Genomic DNA, 20,050 nt, shown 5'->3' with positions numbered 1-20,050 from the left:
TTGTACCTTTACATATCAAAAGTGTCACTTATCATGACTAAGGTTTCACCCATTACAATGGAAGTGCCTGCTCTCCAGACCTCAAACAAAAAGTGCAGTGATTGGCAAGTGGGAGAGTGGGCCACAAAACTAAAAGTAGCTAAAAAGTCTCAGAGCGCATGCTTCCCTCATTCTGTGTGCACAGAGCAGCAGTAGCGATTGAGACGCACAGCCTCAAAAACGTATTGGAACGGTATTGGGCGATCCTGGTCGATGACTTGGCGTCGACTATTCAGATGCACGGAGATGCACTGTCTTATGAGCATGCTATTGGAGCGTTGTGGGTATTCCGCGTAACTGGTTGCGAACTCCGCTTAATCGCTTACATTGGAGTCCATATACTCTGTTGGAGAAACTGCACCTAGCATGGGGATGTTTCGATGGTGCATGCGATGGTAGAGTCTAAAGAGGCACCAAGGGGATTATTGCATCTAAACGCACAAAGTCACAAAGTAGGTGTCTTAGGGGTCTATTTACTAAGCAGTGTTAGGAGACAGAGTGAAAAGTGATAAGAAAGTGATAAGGTGCCAGCCAATCAGCTCTCAACTGTCATCTCACAGGCTGTGTTTGAAAAATGACAGTTGGGAGCTGATTGGCTGGCACCTTATCACTTTCTTATCACTTTTCACTCTGTCTCCTAACACTGCTTAGTAAATAGACCCCTTAGTCTTTGTACTTCACACGCACAGTTGTACACCAGGGGAAGGGCACAAGATGCTAAGGTAGTTGCAGCAGCGCGTGACTCTTAATCATCAGCGTAGTTCCACCATAGCAAAAGAAATAACTAAACCGCAGACACATTTTAAAATAAAATATAATACTACAGAAAGATATCTCTCGTTCAGGACTTTATGATAAAATCAAAGACACATATTGATATAATGTTTCAATAAATAAAATATGCACATATAGCCCTTGTTTGCCACTTTAGTATAAAACAAAATATTTGTGATAATAATAATAATAATAATAATAGTAAATTATTCTGACTCTGTAACCTTATAGGAAGTTTTCTGTAAGTTTATAAACCAATGTGAGAAAAGAAACTCATATACTGTAAGCCAAAGCAACTACTAGCTATAAATGCCCGCTGTTGAATGTGACCTGAATTAACTTAATTTAGCTGTTAGCCAACCACAGGCAGCCAGCATAGGGAAACACTTGTGACTGAGCAGCTAATAGGACTCTACAGGTCACAGTCACTCAGCTGTGGCCGCTCATATTGATCTGTTTTGATGACTTTTAGTTTTTTTCTTCTATGATATAACAAAGGCAGGAGAATTTCAAGTTTAAATTATGATGAATCATTGTTTTATAATACAGATGAACAGGGGTTTGGGGAGTGTTTTATTCAAATATATTTTGTGTCTATTTAGCAACCGGAGAAGAGTCCAAAATGGAGATAGCGCTTGTCTTTATTTAACAAGCCCCGAAGTTGAAAATACGAGTAGCTGTTGCCAGGTATTGCCAACGCAGCCTTCACTGCTTCAGGGCCGAAACTAGGATATCTGTCACCCGGTGCAAGGTAGCAATTTTGCGCCCCCTCCCAACCTGTACCTGGATTTTGTCCTTGCTCCTCCATAAGGCAGTGCACTAGTCAAATGTCCCTGGTATAGTGACTTACATTATTCCACACACAATAATGCCCATTACACATTATGCCACACACTATAATGCCTATTACCAAAGTGCCACTTACATATTTGCTCGACACCATTTTATGCCCCACAATAAGGCTTCTAATTACTTTAAAATTACCTGCTCGTTGTCAGGGGTTCCATGCTGGTTGCCAGGGGGTTTCATGCTTGTTGCCAGGGGGTTTCATGCTTGTTGCCAGGGGGTTTCATGCTCGTTGCTATGGGGTTTATGCTCGTTGCTATGGGGCTTATGCTCGTTGCTATGGGGTAAATGCTCGTTGCCACGGGTTACATGCTCGTTGCCATGAGGGTTATGCTCGTTGCCAGGGGGTTTCATGGGAGCAGATGCAGCTTTCAGCATCTTCTCCTGGTACTTGCGCTAACCTAACAGACACACAAGGTCCAGTAGGACCACTAGTGTCTGTCTCCTCCTCGGCGGCAGCCATTTTTGGATGGGCGTTTTCAGCAGAGTCCATGCGGACAGCTAGTCCGCATGGAATCTGCTGAAAATTACCATCTGAAAATGGCCGCCGCCGAGGAGGAGACACACTAGAGGTCCAGTAAGGACCTCTAGCATCTGTCTCCTCCTTGGTGGCGGCCATTTTTGGATGGCCGTCTTCTGACTCTGCAGCCCCCAAGCCACCGTGAGTCATCCCTTTTTCACCCCCTGCATTCCGGCACCCGGTGCACGTGCACCTCTAGCCCCCCCCTAGTTGCGGCCCTGACTGCTTGCATCTGCTCACGTGCAAAGCAATAAATAAGGTTTCTACATAAATGGAAACACTAATGAAATAAAAGGACCATTGAAAAGAATGGGAACATTTCTGCACCACTTGTATAGTATTGAAACATTGCTAATGCATGTCCATGTTTCCAGTGCATATCAACTTGCCGACTTTTGAGAAAACCCATCCGAGAGAGTCCTAGAGGGGACAATCATGTCAGAGGTGCAGGGGTTAAATCATCATGGCTCCATCCCATCAAAATGTGGGACTCTTGCGTACATTCTGGGAGAGTTGGCAAGCATGTATCAATTACATGTATACAGCATGTGAACCACATGAAGGCTCATGTACAGATGGACTGAAACCCACACGTAAATTAGGTCCCCAAATATATATATTTTTTTGTGCAATAAACAGAGTCGCTAGCATCTTAAAATGCTTGAGACTGTGCATAGTAATTAAAATGCGTATTTTTCATAAGGTTTGCTAATAGCGTAAGATATGCTTTAAGCATATAAAATGCTAGTGAAATGTCACTTTTATATATTATATTGGGGATCTCCCCATGGCCCCCACACACAGAGTCAGTGTGAATTTGCATTACTGCACAGTCAGTGCTGTATACAGAGCAGAGTGGCTTCTGAATAGTATCCTCAGCAGTGTCAGTGTCAGTGTAACACATCATGTCCATTGTCCATGACACTGATGAGGGAACTCATCAAAAACTGAAGAATGGTGAGCCAAAAACATATCTTAAAAAACATGACAAGGATCCAAAACACTTCAATAAACTGACAAGCAGACACTTACAAAAAAAGAAGTAGCAGAATTTGGGTAGACTTTCAAAAGTTTAAACCTATGGATGACTTACAGTATATAAATGAAAATGATGAACTTGAAGTTAGTTGTTTATGAAAGTAAAACATTATACATAGCAAAGTTGAAGTAGTTCTATCTATTCTATGCAGAGGCTTGGTCCAAATTTCCTCTAAGTGGGTGGAAGATACTTAGGGGTCTATTTACTAAAGTGAGAGTTTTTAGAAGTGGATTTGTGCCCATAACAACCAATCAGATTCTACTTAACATTTAACTAGCACCTTCTAGAAGAAAATAGCAAGACTCTGGTTGCTATGGGCAACAGCTCCACTTCTAAAAACTCTCACTTTAGTAAATATACCCCTTAGAGGTCTATTTATATTAAGAAAAAAGCCAGAAATCTGGTGAAAATACATTTAAAAGCCCAGCAGTCAGCGGTGCCTGGGAAAGCTAGTTATAACATAGCTATTAATAAAAATGCACATGTACCGACGCCTGCCCGCTTGTTGCTGCAGATAAGCAGTAATAAAAATGCTTTGTTAATTATATAAAGCTTTTTCCTCAGTGATTATATATTTTTTTTTATTACTAGTCTTTAACATTTTTTGTTCTTTTATTAAAGCTGGAACTGGAAACTCAAGTCCCACGTGGTAGAGAGGACTTGGACTGGCCGTCAAAGAGGTAAGTCCCTTCTTACTGCAGCTGACTAGTGTCGTTAGTCCTTCAGAAGAATTTCTTCTGTTGCTGCATAACAATTTTAATAGTAGAGATGCGTGCGGACCCCCATGTTTTGGTTTTGGCAAAACTATCCTGCAATGTTATGATTTTGGTTTTGGCAAAAATCTCCTCAAGTGTTTTGGTTTGGTTTGGTTTAGTTTTGGATTTCTTTAAAATTGATAAAAACAGCTAAAATCATGTAATTTGGACCTGATAACATGCAATCCGGGGGGGATGTCTCTAGCCCTAAGTCCCCTCCGGGAGCCCTTAACCTAACCCTCCCCCCCGCCCAGCGGCAGTCTGCCCCCGGCGCCCGGCTTACCTTCATTCGGGATGCCGGGAGTCGGGCTCCCGGCGTAGGTCTAATGACAGGCGTCGGGATTTCGACGCCTGTCATTAGTCCCCATTCAGGATTGCACAGTCGGGAAGCTGGCGGTCGGCATTTAGACCATCGGCTTTCTGACTGCATCTCGTACAAACCACTCATCGATAATTAATAAACATTTACAAAATATCCTTGCATGACATTATAATGAAACCTGTAGAACGCTTTCGCCACCCAAAGAAATTGCATTTCTGAGTATTCTATTATGAATAAATACTTGCAAAGTGGATTTTCTGATAGGTCAGACCACCTTCACCTATGTATTACATTGCGATTAAAATCTTATATCTTGATATCTATGGGGCTGATGTAGAGTTAGACCTACCATCCGAGCAAATAATTTTGCACTACCAGGATTGCAAAAGCAAACAGTGTTTTGCAAAAGTAACAGTTAAAAAAAGAGCAGTAAAATAACTCTAAGCATTACAGCATCTGCCAATCTTTGTTTGCTATTAGCGTCAGATATTTCAGTGCTGCTTCATATAGAGTATACTGTCAGGAGCACTCACAGAATATATATCTCTTTAGCATCTTATACTATAGTCACCTTGGCAACCAGTAGAATACTGTTAACGCAATCAGTGCCAAACAGTAGGATAACATATTATAAGATATAACTATGATAGCATAGCAAAATAAATAAATAAACATAATAAACTACAAATATTAGTTTGCAATATTTTTTTTTTTATATATTGGCAAAGCTGGCACATGGCATAAGTGTTGTAAACATTTGATAATTCTTTATGGCCGGGATGTACTAAACGAAAAATACCGTAAAAACCCAGAAAACTGGGTTTTTACCACATATCCATATGTACTAAACCCCGGACGCACTTTTATCGGTGCAGAGGGTAACGCCAGAAAAACCTGTCGTTACCCTATAGAAGCCTATGGGCTTCTTACTGCACCCCGCACCTGACGCTTCGCTGCCCCGCCGCCATCCAGCGCTGGACCCCACTCACCTGCACTCCATTGTCGCCGGCCCGTGCTCCTCCTGCGTCATCTGCCTCCTCCTGCTCCTAATCTTCTTCCGGGTGCAGGGAGGAGGAGGAGGAGCCCGGGGCTTCCTCCACATGTGACCAGCAGGAAGCTCCCAGGGCTTGGAGGGGACAGGGTCCCACGGAGACCCCGTCACCTGGCGTTGGCTACTTCGCAAAGGACAGCTCTTATCGCAAGAGCTGTCCTTTGCGATACTAATCGCATATGTTAGTACATATGCGGTTAGTAAGGTTGCGGTGACTGGCAGAATGGTCACCGTAACCTTAGTACATCCCGCCATTAATAACATATTTCTTAATTGAAAATACAATACAGTTTTATTTATAGACTGTAAAAGAAAAAGTTAAAACCAGTAGACTAATATGTTGTGCTGCAGTTTCCAAAGATAGATCAATAATTAATGTTACATCGATTGTATAAGCTTAACTGAAAATTGGCATAGCTTTGAGACTGATAATGTGGACAAAATGTGCAATGCTACCCCTTGGCATGCCCCTTGTGCTGTGTTGTGCATGTTATTTGTATACAGGTTTGGGATACATGTACTTTTTAGAGAATTATTATCATTGATTTTTTCTCCCACCTGCACCGTGCGATGACCCTGCTGAAGGGACGATGAACCAGCTGTTATTTGGAGTCCCGCTCTTAATTTTTCCTTATCTCAATATTCCAACTTTGTTTCCTTTGTGAATTGAAGCAGAAACTTTGGTTTGGAGTCTTTCTCACCTGTGAAGAAAAAGACAGTCACCAGCAGTGTAGCAATTATATATTACTTAGCTCTAGTTTCCTCTTGACACTACTTGTGCCGTATTTGCAAGCTGGAATTCACCTGATGACAATTGAGGCCTTAGGGCCTGATTCAGAGTTGGGAATAGAGAGAGATATCTCTCTCAACTGATCATCTTGGTGAAACCATGCTGTACTGCAGGTGGGACAGATTTAAAATGTGCAGAGAGATTTAGATTTGGGAGGGAGGTGTCCAAACTGACATCTAAATTGTAGAGTAATAATAAAGCTGTGCAGTATTTGTGGGCTACATGTAAAAGCAGCCAGTATTTACCCTGTATGCAAAAAAAATATTATGTATTTACACCCCTTGCATTGCAACATGGTTTGTCCAGGCACACAGTTAAGTGCTATCTCTCTCTCTATTCCCATCTCTGAATCAGGCCCTTAGTATCCTCAGGGCTTCATCTTACTGGTGGCCGGGCCCCTGTTGCTAAAGTCCTTATTAAGATGTCATTGCTCACCAGACCAGTAGTTGCAGCCTCCATCATGCTCTTCTTCATTGCTCCCTTCTTGCTCTTCGTTTTATGGGGATCTGGCTCTTAGCCCACTGCCCCTTCTCATTATCTGAGACCCCAGAAACCTCACTTGATGCTGCCCTCACTCTTGGGGTGACCACTCTCTATCCTGTCTTTAAAGCTTCTTCCACTCTTTCACCCCAGGACTCCAGACCTGACTGGTTTAGGAAAGGGTAAAGCTAACTGAAAGAGTCCTTTCCTCTGTTCATGCCTTCACTTAAAATTGTACTTGTAGCTTGCTGGTAACAGTAGCACAATAAAATAAACTTTGTGCAGCATATCTTACTAGGCAGAATCTGCGCTATTTGGGCCTGATTCAGATATGTGCACTATAGCATATGTGCACTATAGCATCTTTGTACGCAGCAGCTGTGCTAAATATGCAAAAGTCGCAGGAGGCGTCATGTAAAAAGACCACCGCTGCCAGTTTCTGTGATCCGCAACATCTGAAGACACAGCATCAGATCGGTCACCTAAGTTGTTCTCAGGTTACTAAGGATGTCTAGTCAAATCAACCTTAGTGGACCAGTGAAGCTGCTTCCAAGGACACCTCCCTTTTATGGAACGCTGCACGTCACCGCCCCCAAATGCCAGCAGCATGTCAATCGTGCTTCTGCTTTTGGGGCACTGCGAGCGACATCACAGCAACAGATTTGCACACGAGCAGTTCGGCTCTTGCGCAGATCTGCAAACAATGGAGTTGTACGTAAATATCACATTTCCATACATCTCTGAATGAGGTCCTATAATACTGTATAATTGCTAAGTTATATGATTTTGATCTGTATGTTCGTCATCTTTTCTTTTGTGAAATGATATGATAAATAAGAGAGCAGATGTATTGTGTGCTACGCCTAATGGCCCCTGAACACCTGGTAAATAACACTGATTGTTTGACAACATCTGACCAGTTTTCAGACTACTTTTCCGCCTGGCGAAATGATGTCATTGGCGAAATGTTTTCGCCAAAAACACGCAAAAACGTTTTTTCGCTCCAAACTGAATACGGGCCTTATCGCCGTATTCAATTTGAAAGACTTTCCGCCTATGAATAGCAGGCGGAAAAAAGAGTAAAATTGGGGTTTTGGGGTGCAACATTGGGGGAATCCCTATGCAGCCTTCAGACAGTCCCCCAAAGGTAAACTGTGTCAATTTAAAAAAAAAAAAAAAACACTTAAGGACACCCCAAAAAATCACTTTGAATTTGGGGACGAATAAAAAAATGTTTGGGGACAAAGTTAAAAACTAGCGCACTTGACTCTGGGGGGGGGGTCCCCAAGTATGCCCCAGGTGTTTTTTTCATTGCAGGGGATTGCGGCAGGTGGATTTTTCATGATTTTTTTAACTTAACTTTAGCAACTGTAAAATATGTTGGCCCCCATTTTCAAGTACCCCAAATTTGCTGGGATAAGTTATTTTCTGTAAGAAAAACTCCAGAATACTATTCTGCACCACTTATACAAAAACGATATTTAGCAGCTAATGAGCCCGTTTAAAAACACCTTCAGCAAGCCAAATCGGGGGTACCATAGGAAATCCCCATGTCAGAGCATCTTTTGGGGGGTGTCGGGCTGATTTCCCCAAATCTGACAGGACTTTCCGCTTGTTTAAGTTTCGCCGGGTCCCGTTTTCGTCTACTTTCAAATTGAATATGGGGATACGCAGGCACGTGCTCGATACTTTTCCGCCTGCAAAACACGCGATGTAGGTGAAAAAACCAGGAGGCGAAAAAGTATCGCGGCTCAAATTGAATACGGCTCTTAATTGACTAAATTGACTATTAGAAGACAGCATTACATACCTCCCAACTTTGCGGCAGATCTAATCAGTTCTTATACCTTATGGTGGTCTCTCCATGGCATGACGGGTGCTACTAAGGTGCGATGTAACCTGCGGTATATACAAACTACTCTGTTAGTAGATGTGAATGTGTTTGAGTCACGTGTTCAACTGTCACTGTTTAACTGCAATATGTGCATGTGCTCAGCTGCTGGTCAGCATGTGTACTGCAGAACTACATACATCACATCACCCCCTGCCACCAAATGGCCCATCACTGCTCTGTTAGGTACAGCTGCAGTGAATGGGGACATATTGTACCTCCCAAATTTCGAATCTGTGAGACAAATTAGGACTGACCTGCGTAAATTGGGACAGTTTGGAGGTTTGTATTAGCAGATAGATCATCAATAATCTATCACATATGTACAGTACCAACACTGGGGAGGACAGGGCCAGGTCTTTTTTGGCATGGCCTCATGATGTGCGAGGCATGTCCCCTATTACGCACATTTTGGCAGCATGACTGTGCACCATGCCCCTGTTCACATCACGGCTAGGGCTTGCCTTGGGCCCTGAGAGCTGCTAAGCAACCACCAGCCTCTCCCGGGAACACTGCTGTGTAGAGCAATAGTAACAGAGTGTCCCCCCTACCAAACATCCCCCCTCCCCATGCACCCACGGGACACTGCAGCCTGCAGGTGGGACAGTGCCTGAAAAGCGGGACTGTCCTGCTAAAATCTTGAAGGTTGGGAGGTATGGCTATCAGTCAACAAAATATAGGGGGTCATTCAGACCCACTCGCGAGTGGCAGTACGCTCGCAAGTGGGTCGATGGTCCCCACTGCGCATGCGCACGACGGAGGGAGCTCCATCGTGCACATGCGCGAGACCCGGCGAGCGAAGGACTTTCCATCGCTCCGGGTCTCGCGCGGAGTGATTTTGGCTCTGATTGAGCCAAAATCACTCCAGGGCTTGTGGTTGAGAAACCCGACCACAGGGTTTCACTCGCAAGTCTGATGGTCGCGATGGTCAAGACCATCACGACCATTTTGTTGCACGCTCGTATATGCTGTGGGTGGTGACCCACAGCTATACGAGCGTCCAGGAGGACGCTCCATATTAATTGAGGAGGGCCCTGATTCAGAGCGAGCGCTCTGGTCAGAACGTCCGGCTCTGAATCAGGGCCATAGTTCCTTATTTACGTTTTGCACATTGTGATATACAGTATAATAATAATATGACTGTCTTTGACAATGTTATTCTTTATTAATATTCTATATCTACTGTATATATTGTAAAACCAATATATTATACAGCACTTTGAAAAAAATATTTAACAATTCATGTGAAACTCTGCCCTGTTGAAGCATACAGTTTCATACCTCCCAACATTCTGAGTCCTAGAATCGGGACCGCGTCCGAAAAGGGTATGTGGTATGTTTGTAAAGGGGGCGTGGTCTGATGACACCCCCCATTTACATCACTAATGGGGGGTGCCCAGCATCTCCGAAAAGCTGGGCTGCCCCCAGGCTTCCCTCCGTACTGTCAATAGATGCTGTGCGCATGCGCACAGCATCTATTCTCGCTCTGCGTACCCGCTGCTCTGCTATGCAGAGCAGCGATGTATGCTTCCCCCCCCCACTGCAAGACACTGCGGCCCGCGGGTCGGACAGCGGGACAGTCCCAGAAAAACGGGACTTATGCAATCCCCACTGTAGTAGTGCCCCTTATGCAATTCCCCTAGTAGTAGTGGCCCTCTTGCATTGCAATGTCCTCAGTGCCTGGCCCCTTATGCAATGTCTACAGTAGCAGATCCCCCAGTAGTGTCCCTTATACTGTGCCCTCAGTAGTTCCCCTTATGCAGTTCCCCCAGTAGTTCCCCTTATGCAGTGCCCCCCAGTAGTGCCCCATATGCAGTGCCCCCCAGTAGTGCCCCTTATACAGTGTCCCCAGTAGTTCCCCTTATGCAGTGCCCTCAGTATTGCCCCTTATGCAGTGTCCCCAGTAGAACCCCCAGTAGTTCCCCTTATACAGTGCTCTCAGTAGTGTTTCTTATACAGTGCCCCCAGTAGTGCAGCTTGTACAGTGCCCCCAGTATTGCCCCTTATACAGTGCCCAGAGTAGTGCTTCTTATACACTTATACAATGCCACTTATATAGTGCCCCCAGTATTGCCCCTTATACAGTGCCCCCAGTAGTGCTTCTTATACAGTGCCCCCAGTAGTGCCCCTTATACAATGCCACTTATATAGTGCCCCCAGTATTGCCCCTTATACAGTGCCCCCAGTAGTGCCCCACAAAACACAATACTTACCAGAATCCCTGCTCCTGCACCCGCCATTGTCCGCTCCTCCTGCTCGGCACTATGGGAGAGACGTCATGACGTCTCTCCCTTCACCCACTGTGGGAGCTGGAAGGCAGAGCTTATGAGTGAGCTCCAGCATGGTTCTGGCTGTGGGTGCAGCAGCCAATGAGAGTCTGTCTGACACTCATTGGCTGCTAAAACAAACACACCGCCATCGAGTACTACACTCACTGTGTACTTCCCGGTGCCCACGGCGGTGTGTTTGTTTTATTGTGTAGTGCTGTCAGTTTACAGGCTGTGTTTGAAAAATTACAGTTAGGAGCTGGGACTTATCTTTCTCCATTTTATCTCTCTCCAAGGCTTAGTGAATAGACCCGTCAGTGCGGTCCACACTACACATGGAAACCTCAGCACCGGTCCAACAGCGCCCAGGCCACGTGCCCTGGCTGACCCTCCCTAGTTACACCACTGCAACCCATACAGTATATTCCAGAGAAATATCCCAGCTACAAACTACATAATGCAATGAAATCTTTCCATATGCAAACCATATATTACACTAACCTAGCCCCCATTATAGATCACATATGGCAGAGACATAACTGTACCCCTAATATTTGCCCAGGAGGTTTTCCCAGTCTAGTGTCTATTTGCAGTAGCGTCTATTAGCAGCCACTCGTCTGTGACTTTATGCAAATGTCAATACAAACTCCTTCCCTTGTGTACATTCATATAGCCAATGTGCAGTGACTGAGATGCATACTTTTAGCATCCGTGCACACTGTAAGCTGTCTTTATACACCACCATCAGAACTGGTACCAGCCCTATGGCAGGTGCAGTTTCTCCCACTGAACATGGCCTCCCATGCCTGTGGCTGTGCATCTGTGAATGCAGCCGCTTGCATTGACAAGACAGCAGAGGTGTAGCATGTGGCCAGGGTGCCCAGAGCATGAGCGTGCTACCGCGCTCCCCCCCCCAAAAAAATAAATAAATAATACAACTGCTACATACATACACATACATACATGGCAGGGTCATACATACATACAGGGTCACACATACAGGAATGGTCACACATACATACAGGCAGGGTCACATACACACAGACATACATACACATACAGGCAGGGTCACATTCATACATACATAGACACAGACATACAGGCAGGGTCACATACATACATACATACACATACAGGCAGGGTCACACATTCATACATACATACACACATACAGGCAGGGTCACATTCATACATACATACATACACATGCAGGCTGGGTCACACATTCATACATACACATACAGGCAGGGTCACATACATGCACATGCAGGCTGGGTCACACATTCATACATACACACACACATACAGGCAGAGTCACATTCATACATACACATACAGTCAGGGTCACACATTCATACATACATAGACACACACATACAGGAGGGGTCACATACATACATACATACATACATACATATGCAGGTAGAGTCACACATTCATACATACACACACATACAGGCAGGGTTGCATACATACATACATTCATATATACAGTAACACATGCAGGCAGGGTCACATACATACATACATACATACATACACACATACAGGTAGGGTCACCTACATACATACATATACACACACACAGTACATACAGGCAGGAAGGGTCATACACACATACATACAGGCAGGAAGGGTCACACATACACACATACAGCACATACAGGCAGGAAGGGTCACACATACACACACACAGTACATACAGGCAGGAAGGGTCACACATACAGTACATACAGGCAGGAAGGGTCACACATACAGTACATACAGGCAGGAAGGGTCACACATACACACATACAGTACATACAGGCAGGAAGAGTCACACATACACACATGCAGTACATACAGGCTGGAAGGGTCACACATACAGTACATACAGGCAGGAAGGGTCACACATACAGTATATACAGGCAGGAAGGGTCACACATACAGTACATACAGGCAGGAAGGGTCACACATACAGTACATACAGGCAGGGAGGGTCACACATACACACATACAGTACATACAGGCAGGGAGGGTCACACATACAGTACATACGGGCAGGAAGGGCCACACATACAGTACATACAGGCAGGAAGGGTCACACATACAGTACATACAGGCAGGGAGGGTCACACATACAGTACATACAGGCAGGGAGGGTCACTCATATACACATACAGTACATACAGGCAGGGAGGGTCACACATACAGTACATACAGCAGGGTTTGACAATTTTTTCTAAAATCTAGGATCCAGGACGAAAGTGTAGGAGCCAGACCATCGCCCCCCCAAAAAAATTACAGGAGTTAGTGAGGAGCACTGCAACTGTTATACACGCTATACTAGTCCACAAAATGGTCACAGTTGAATGGATACAGTAAAATGGAGGCCCCCTCACTGCTCTGCACAGCTCCCCTGCTCCACCCCCCACCCTCCAGTAATAATGAACCACATTTCACGTAAAATAATGGTGCCAGAAAGTACAAAACCCCTCCTCCCCTTGTGGTCACACTGCTATCCCTCTGAAGCCGCTCTGCAATCCCTGGCCACGCACAGACCCTACTACCGGAGAGCTCTATGCAGCCGGAGATAGGAGACAGTAGACAGCCAGGATGTACAGGAGGATCAGCGTAGACTGGGACAGACGGCAGGGATCAGAGCAGGCCAGGATGGAGGAGTCAGTGCAGGCCGGGACAGACAAAGGCACAGCAGTCACCACAAGCAACACTCAGCACATGCACTCCTGTGCATGATATGAACACCGCAATACTATAGGCACGAATCTCCGCCACAGCTGATGAGGATCTGCTTCCTCCCTCACTGCAAAATCTAGTAGCCAGGCAGCAAAATCTGGTAGCCATGGCGACCTGGCCCCCGGGATTTGTCAAGCCCTGACATACAGGCAAGAAGGGTCACACATACAGTACATACAGGCAGGGAGGGTGATAGACATAACTACTGGGGTATAACCTCTTACCTTAATGTGGATCCTGCAGCTTCTTCGTCGACATGCTGCTGTAGCCCCGCCCCCTGCTGGGGTCAGATGAACATGTGCTGAGCTCCACCAATCAGGGCTCAGCACAAGCTCCTCTAGTGACCAGGAGTCTCTTACTAGAGCAGGAAGGCAGGACAGGAGCTGCTGTTGATGCTGCTGACCCGACACAGACTGTCAGCTACTTGACAGCTGTTTCGGAGTCCGACTGCAGGCCAGGGCGCCTTCTGGTAAGTAACGAGCCTGGAGTTTGCACTCCAGTGGAACCGCCCTCCCTACGCCCCTGCAAACCAGCGACCTTTCCATAACATGCTCACTGAATAATCAGGAACTCCCATCTCTTTTCCACACCATTTCTGATACCATCCGTCTCGATCGCAATAGCGACTTTGTGTGTACATTCTGTGTAACGTATGTGCAGTTGCAAGAAAATCGCTAAACTAAGAACATCAACAATGCAGATCTAAATCAGGCCCATTAGCTTTAGAACTGCCAGACATCTATGCATAGAGACCTCACCAAACTTCGTCACCTACATATAGAGAACTTATCATTTAATAACCTGTAATATAAAATGTATATGAAAGTATTTGTTTCTCCCATTAGTTGGCTGATAATATATGTAAAATGGCCAAACGGGGCATAAATTGAACTTTGTGGGCCAGATAACAACAATTTGAGGGGACCCCCAATGCTTGTAGAGAGAACCCCCTCTACACAACAGTTGTTCATTTTAGGTGCCCTAATTCATTTTATACCGCATAGCAGTGCTCTAGTTCATTATGCCAGTGTCCCAGTTCATATTATGCCACATAATAGTGGCCACAAAAAAACCCCAAAAATGGCTGTGGAGCTTTACAGAATCCAATCAGCAATACATGCTGTGCAATCTATAAGCAGCAGCAGTCTGACAGATATCTACAAATATACGCAATATATCATGAAGCAGCTACAGTGCCGACTCCAGAGCCCTGCACTCTGTGTGGTGGTACCAATCACACACCCCTAGTTACATCCCTGCACTCTGGGCCTGATTCAGACCCGCTGGCGAGCGCTGAGCACTTGCAAGCGGGTCGATGTTGGCCCAGTGAGGGAGCCGGCTCCGTCGTGCGCATGCGCGAGACCTGGATAGCGATGGCCAAGCCGTCGCTATGGGTCTCGCCACAAAGGGGGCGTGCTGTCGTTGGTGAGTGACAGCACGCCCCCTTTGGTGGGCGTGCCGGGGGCGTTGCTGCTCAGACGGAGGCGTTCCCATGGGAACGCCTACCGTCTGGGGCTGGCCCCACTGACAGCACAAGTGATGTCAGTGGGAGTGCTCTCGGCTCTGATAGAGCCGAAAGCACTCCAAGGCTTGCGGCAACAAGACCCTACCACAAGGGTCTCATCGCAAGCCTGATGGTCATGATGGTCTTTACCATTGCGACCATCTTTTTGGCCGCTCGCTATAGCTGTGGGTGGTCACCCACAGCTATGCGAGCGGCCAGGAGGCTGTTCTAAAATTAGGAAGGATGGCCCTGATTCAGAGCGAGCGCTCTGTCAGAGCGTCCGGCTCTGTATCAGGGCCTCTGTGTGGTGGCATTGGTCGCACACCCCTAGTTACAGCCCTGCACTCTGTGTGGTGGCACCGGTCGCACACCACTAGTTGCAGCCCTGCACTCTGTGTGGTGGCACTAATCACACACCCCTAGTTACAGGCCTGCACTCTGTGTGGTGGCATTGGTCGCACACCCCTAGTTACAGCCCTGCACTCTGTGTGGTGGCACCAATCACACACCACTAGTTACAGCCCTGCACTCTGTGTGGTGGCACCGGTCGCACACCACTAGTTGCAGCCCTGCACTCTGTGTGGTGGCACTAATCACACACCCCTAGTTACAGGCCTGCACTCTGTGTGGTGGCACCAATCACACACCCATAGTTACAGCCCTGCACTCTGGGGGTCATTCAGACCCGGTCGATAGCGCCGATGCGCTCGGACCGGGTCGATGGCCCCCCACAGAGCTTGCGCACGACGGCGCCGGGCGCCGTCGTGCGCATGCGTGAGACCCGCTATGACCGACAGCGCTGGTCGTAGCGGGTCTCGATCCAAAGGGGGCGAGCTGTCGATGTTGATTGACAGCCCAAACGGGTGGCAGCCCAAACGGAGGCGTTCCCATGGGAACGCCTACCGTTTGGGGGAGGCCCCACTGACATCACTAGTGATGTCAGTGGAGAGCTTCCGGCTCTGACAGAGCCAGAAGCTCTCCGGGGCTTACGACAAGGGAGACCCTACCCTAGGGTCTCGTCGTAAGCCCCGATGGTTGCGATGGTCTCTGACCATCGCGACCATCACCGGAGCGGTCGTTAGAGCTGTGGGTGTTAACCCACAGCCTAACGACCGCAACAGAGGCGGGCGGTCAGGATGCAAGTGGCCGCCCAGTTTCTGAGTGACCGCTTGCATCCTCCAACCGCCTCTGAATGAGGCCCTCTGTGTGGTGGCACCAATCACACACCCCTAGTTACAGCCCTGCACTCTGTGTGGTGCCACCAATCACACACCCCTAGTTACAGCCCTTCAATATATTGACAGCAACAAAAGCAAAAAAACAGGAAATATTTCAATTAGTTTAAATACTCATTATTAAAGCATTGTGAAAACAAAGCCATAATGAATGAATCACATATCACATTACACTCAAATAAAACATGTCACAACTGTAATGGAAAAGCCATTTAAGTGTGACATATGTACAGTAGATACTATTTTTTTTTAAATTACTATGGGCCTGATTCAGAGCCGTTCGCTATTTGCGGTCGTTCGTTCAAAAACAAGGGGTGGCTATTCAAATGATCCGTTCGCAAATTGCAGTCTGTTCACACCTCTAAGTCTGAACGAGCGAGCAAAACATACGCTCGTTTATTTGATAAAAACGCCCCCTGGCCGCTTGCACCATACGTCATGTCCGCTATTTATTAGATTAATCGAGTACATCGTACAGCGTATGAACTGCTCGCTATTCTTGTGGTTGGTTTTTTCAACCGCTATTTTGCGAGCAGTTCTGAGTTAAAAAAAAACAAGTGACGTGGTCAATGACGCTGCTGTATTAATTATGCACTCCCTTAAAACGCCCGCTTTGACCTTTAAGCACTCCTGCGTTCGAATTCCACTCCCCCGTTTTCAAACACCTTCCCCTGTTACCACCCACATACGCCTCATTCTGTCACTCAAAATAGCAGGCACTCGCTATATAGCATACAAACGATTTTCGGCCGCACTGACTGGTTCGCGCATGTGTACTAAAAACCGTACGCATGCGCAGATGTGCGTACATCGCTCGGAACGAGCGTACGGCCGCTAGCGAGCGGCTCTGAACGAGGGCCTATGTATCTTATTAAGTACATATAATATAATGTTCATAGAATAATGAGACCAGTTAGCATATATACAACAGTATCCATATAGGGCATGTGTGACCTCTCCCCTTTAGAGATTGGGATTGTCTGTACATAACAGAGTAAGAATTAAATCTATATAATGCAAAATAATTCACAACTTGGATGAGGAAGGTAAAACCATTGGTCCTATCTGTAGTGTGAGAGAGCTACAGAGAGCTGGCCCAGGCCCCAGTACTTTTTGAGGGGGTGCGGCCTAATCATGGGTAGTTTGGCCACACCCCCAAACAAGTGGGGTGCAGTTAGCTCCTCAGCCAGGGGCAAATCCAGGGGGAGGGGTTAGGGTTAGTCTGTGGGAAAGGAGGGTTAGGAATTAGGGGGATGGTTAGAGATAGGATGCACGAGGGATTGGTTAGGTTTACGGGATAGCATTGCTCACCATCAAAACTACTGGATAACAGCTGGAACTACCCATCACCTAACCGTCGGACCCAGTATCAGCATGATGAATATTAACAAGGTGAATGTTGATAATTATGGAATGGGTATGTAATGCCGACTGTCGGGACGCCTCCTGTCAGAATACCGACAGCGGCATCCCGATGGATGGTGCCCCGACAGGGGTTGGGTAAGTATACTTACCCTTCCCCCCCTACCCTCCCTTCTTGTAGACTAACCCTAATTCTCCCCACCCTGCACCATAACCCTCCCCGTTAGTGCCTAGACCTAACCCTCTCCCCTTCGTGCCTAAACCTAACCCTCCCTCTTAGTGCCTAACCCTAACTCCTTCCCAGTGTTGCCCAACCCTAACCCTCCACCCTAGGAGTGCCTAACCCTAATCTCCCCCCCAAAACCTAACCCTAACCCCAATATGCTCCCTAAACCTAACCCTCCCCCCCACCCGCAGCTAACGCTAATGGCGCCCCAGACATGCCTCATTCGGGCTGGCGTCCTTTGCGTTCCGGAATCAGGATTAAGATAGGTGTTGATATTTCAATGCCTATCTTAAGTCCCTTGTCAGGATTTCCCTGTTGATATTGAGACCGGCGGCATCGCGGCCGCCGGTCTCATAACTACATCACGATTAATATACCTAACTCCAAGACTAGGAGACTAGTAGGCATTATCCCTATATTTTCTTATGGCAATACACTGTTCTACCCTGAATGTTAGTAAATAGGACCCCACAATGGGTCCTGTGATGATTTTGTTCTCTTTAGCTTGCCCAGAACAGGAACTTTTGGTCACAACCAAGTAGGGCTGTGTAGTTGCACAATTTACTGTTAAAAAACTGCATGCCTCACTTTGGCAGTTTTAAATTGGTAAAGGGTCAAGGCAGTTGCCCACTGGGTAGTTGGTGCAACTAGAGGCCCTGAGAGGGGAAGGGGAGCAGGTACTAACTACCCAGGCTTGATAGAGGGGTCTGGTGGGGGTTCAAGTCTACCACCCGCCTACCCCACCTTAACTGTCAGTGTCAGCAGCTTATGTCTCCTCAGTCCAGCACACATTGCTGTGTGCTGGGCTGCAGTGGGACCAGGAACACCGCTGCCACTGATCAGCAGCAGCATTCTCCTCTGGCTGTGCAGGGAGAAGAGCAATCACAATGATAGGCACATGGCGTCTCCCTGTGGAGCTACTAGCAAATACAATTGTTTTTCTTTTTTTACGGAGACATAGCCATTCTTTAGGCCACACCTACCATATTACCGGTGCCTCGCAAACCTCACTACAGTCCTGGGCACAACCATGCCCATGGTTGGCATTTTTAGAAAAATAACAGCAATATTTTATTGCTGCGAGCACTTTATGCTCCTGCCTCTGGTGTCTGTGATAGGGGAACACCTTCCAACATCTTCCGACCCTCAATTTGAGACTGTCTCACTGAGATGGGGACTGTCCTGCCAATATCTGGTTGGTTGGGAGTAGAGACCTGCTGTTTGGTTCTCCAGAAACCTGAATCCACTCGAGTTTCGTGAATCCAGACAGATCCGAGTCACAGTTCTGTTCACCTGAGGAGATCTGGACAGATCCAAGTTGCATTTCTGATCTTCCCGCGGTTCAGAATTCAAATTTTAAATTCAAATTTCGGGTTTTGGATTGCAAAAATTACATGATTTTAGCTGTTTTTTAAAACCTTTTATCAAAAAACCCCAGATCCGAAACCAAAACGCTTGAGGACGGTTTTGCAAAACCAAAACAAAAAGATGAATCCAGATCCAAAACTAAAAACCAAAGCTTTGGGGGTCAGCGCACGTCTCTAGTTGGGGGTTATGAAAGTATATAGTTTTTCTTCTAGAAAGACACCTCTCTCCACAGCAGTTGTTCATCTTATGCCCTATAGTTATGCCCTAGTTATTATTATGCCCCGTAGTAATACCCTAGTTCATGTTATGCCCCATAGTACTGCTCTAGTTCACATTATGTCACACAGAGCCCCTGTTCATTTTATGTAACACTGTAGTGCACTCATCTCACATTATGCTGCAATGTAGAATCCCCAATTCACATTATGCAACACAGTGCCCCCATTTTATAATATGCCACACAGTGCCACCAGTTCTTATTATGTCACATTATAGTGCAGCCGGTTTACATTATGCCATATTGTAGTAGCCCCAGTTCACTTTATGCCACACAATGCCCCCAGTCCACATTATGACAGTCAGGGATGGACTGGCCCACAGGGGCACAGAGGAAATCTCCAGTGGGTCCCACTGCTGGGGACCCACACCCTCTTCTCGTGGTCATGTTCAAGACTGTGCACTGAATTGTACATTGTTACTCCTATTAGTGGGTCAGTTACCTTGTGGAGCAGGACTACAGCTGAACATTTCTTCTTGGTTTGTTTCTACTACACTAAGATTTGCCTAATGGTTAGCCAAGAAACTGTGGTGGCTGGCTACACCCACTCTGGTTGATGACCACACCC

The sequence above is a fragment of the Taudactylus pleione genome, unplaced genomic scaffold (assembly GCF_031769625.1).
Source record: "Taudactylus pleione unplaced genomic scaffold, aTauple2 ptg000792l, whole genome shotgun sequence".
Lineage (NCBI taxonomy): Eukaryota > Metazoa > Chordata > Amphibia > Anura > Myobatrachidae > Taudactylus > Taudactylus pleione.
Note: the sequence above shows the minus strand (reverse complement) of the source record.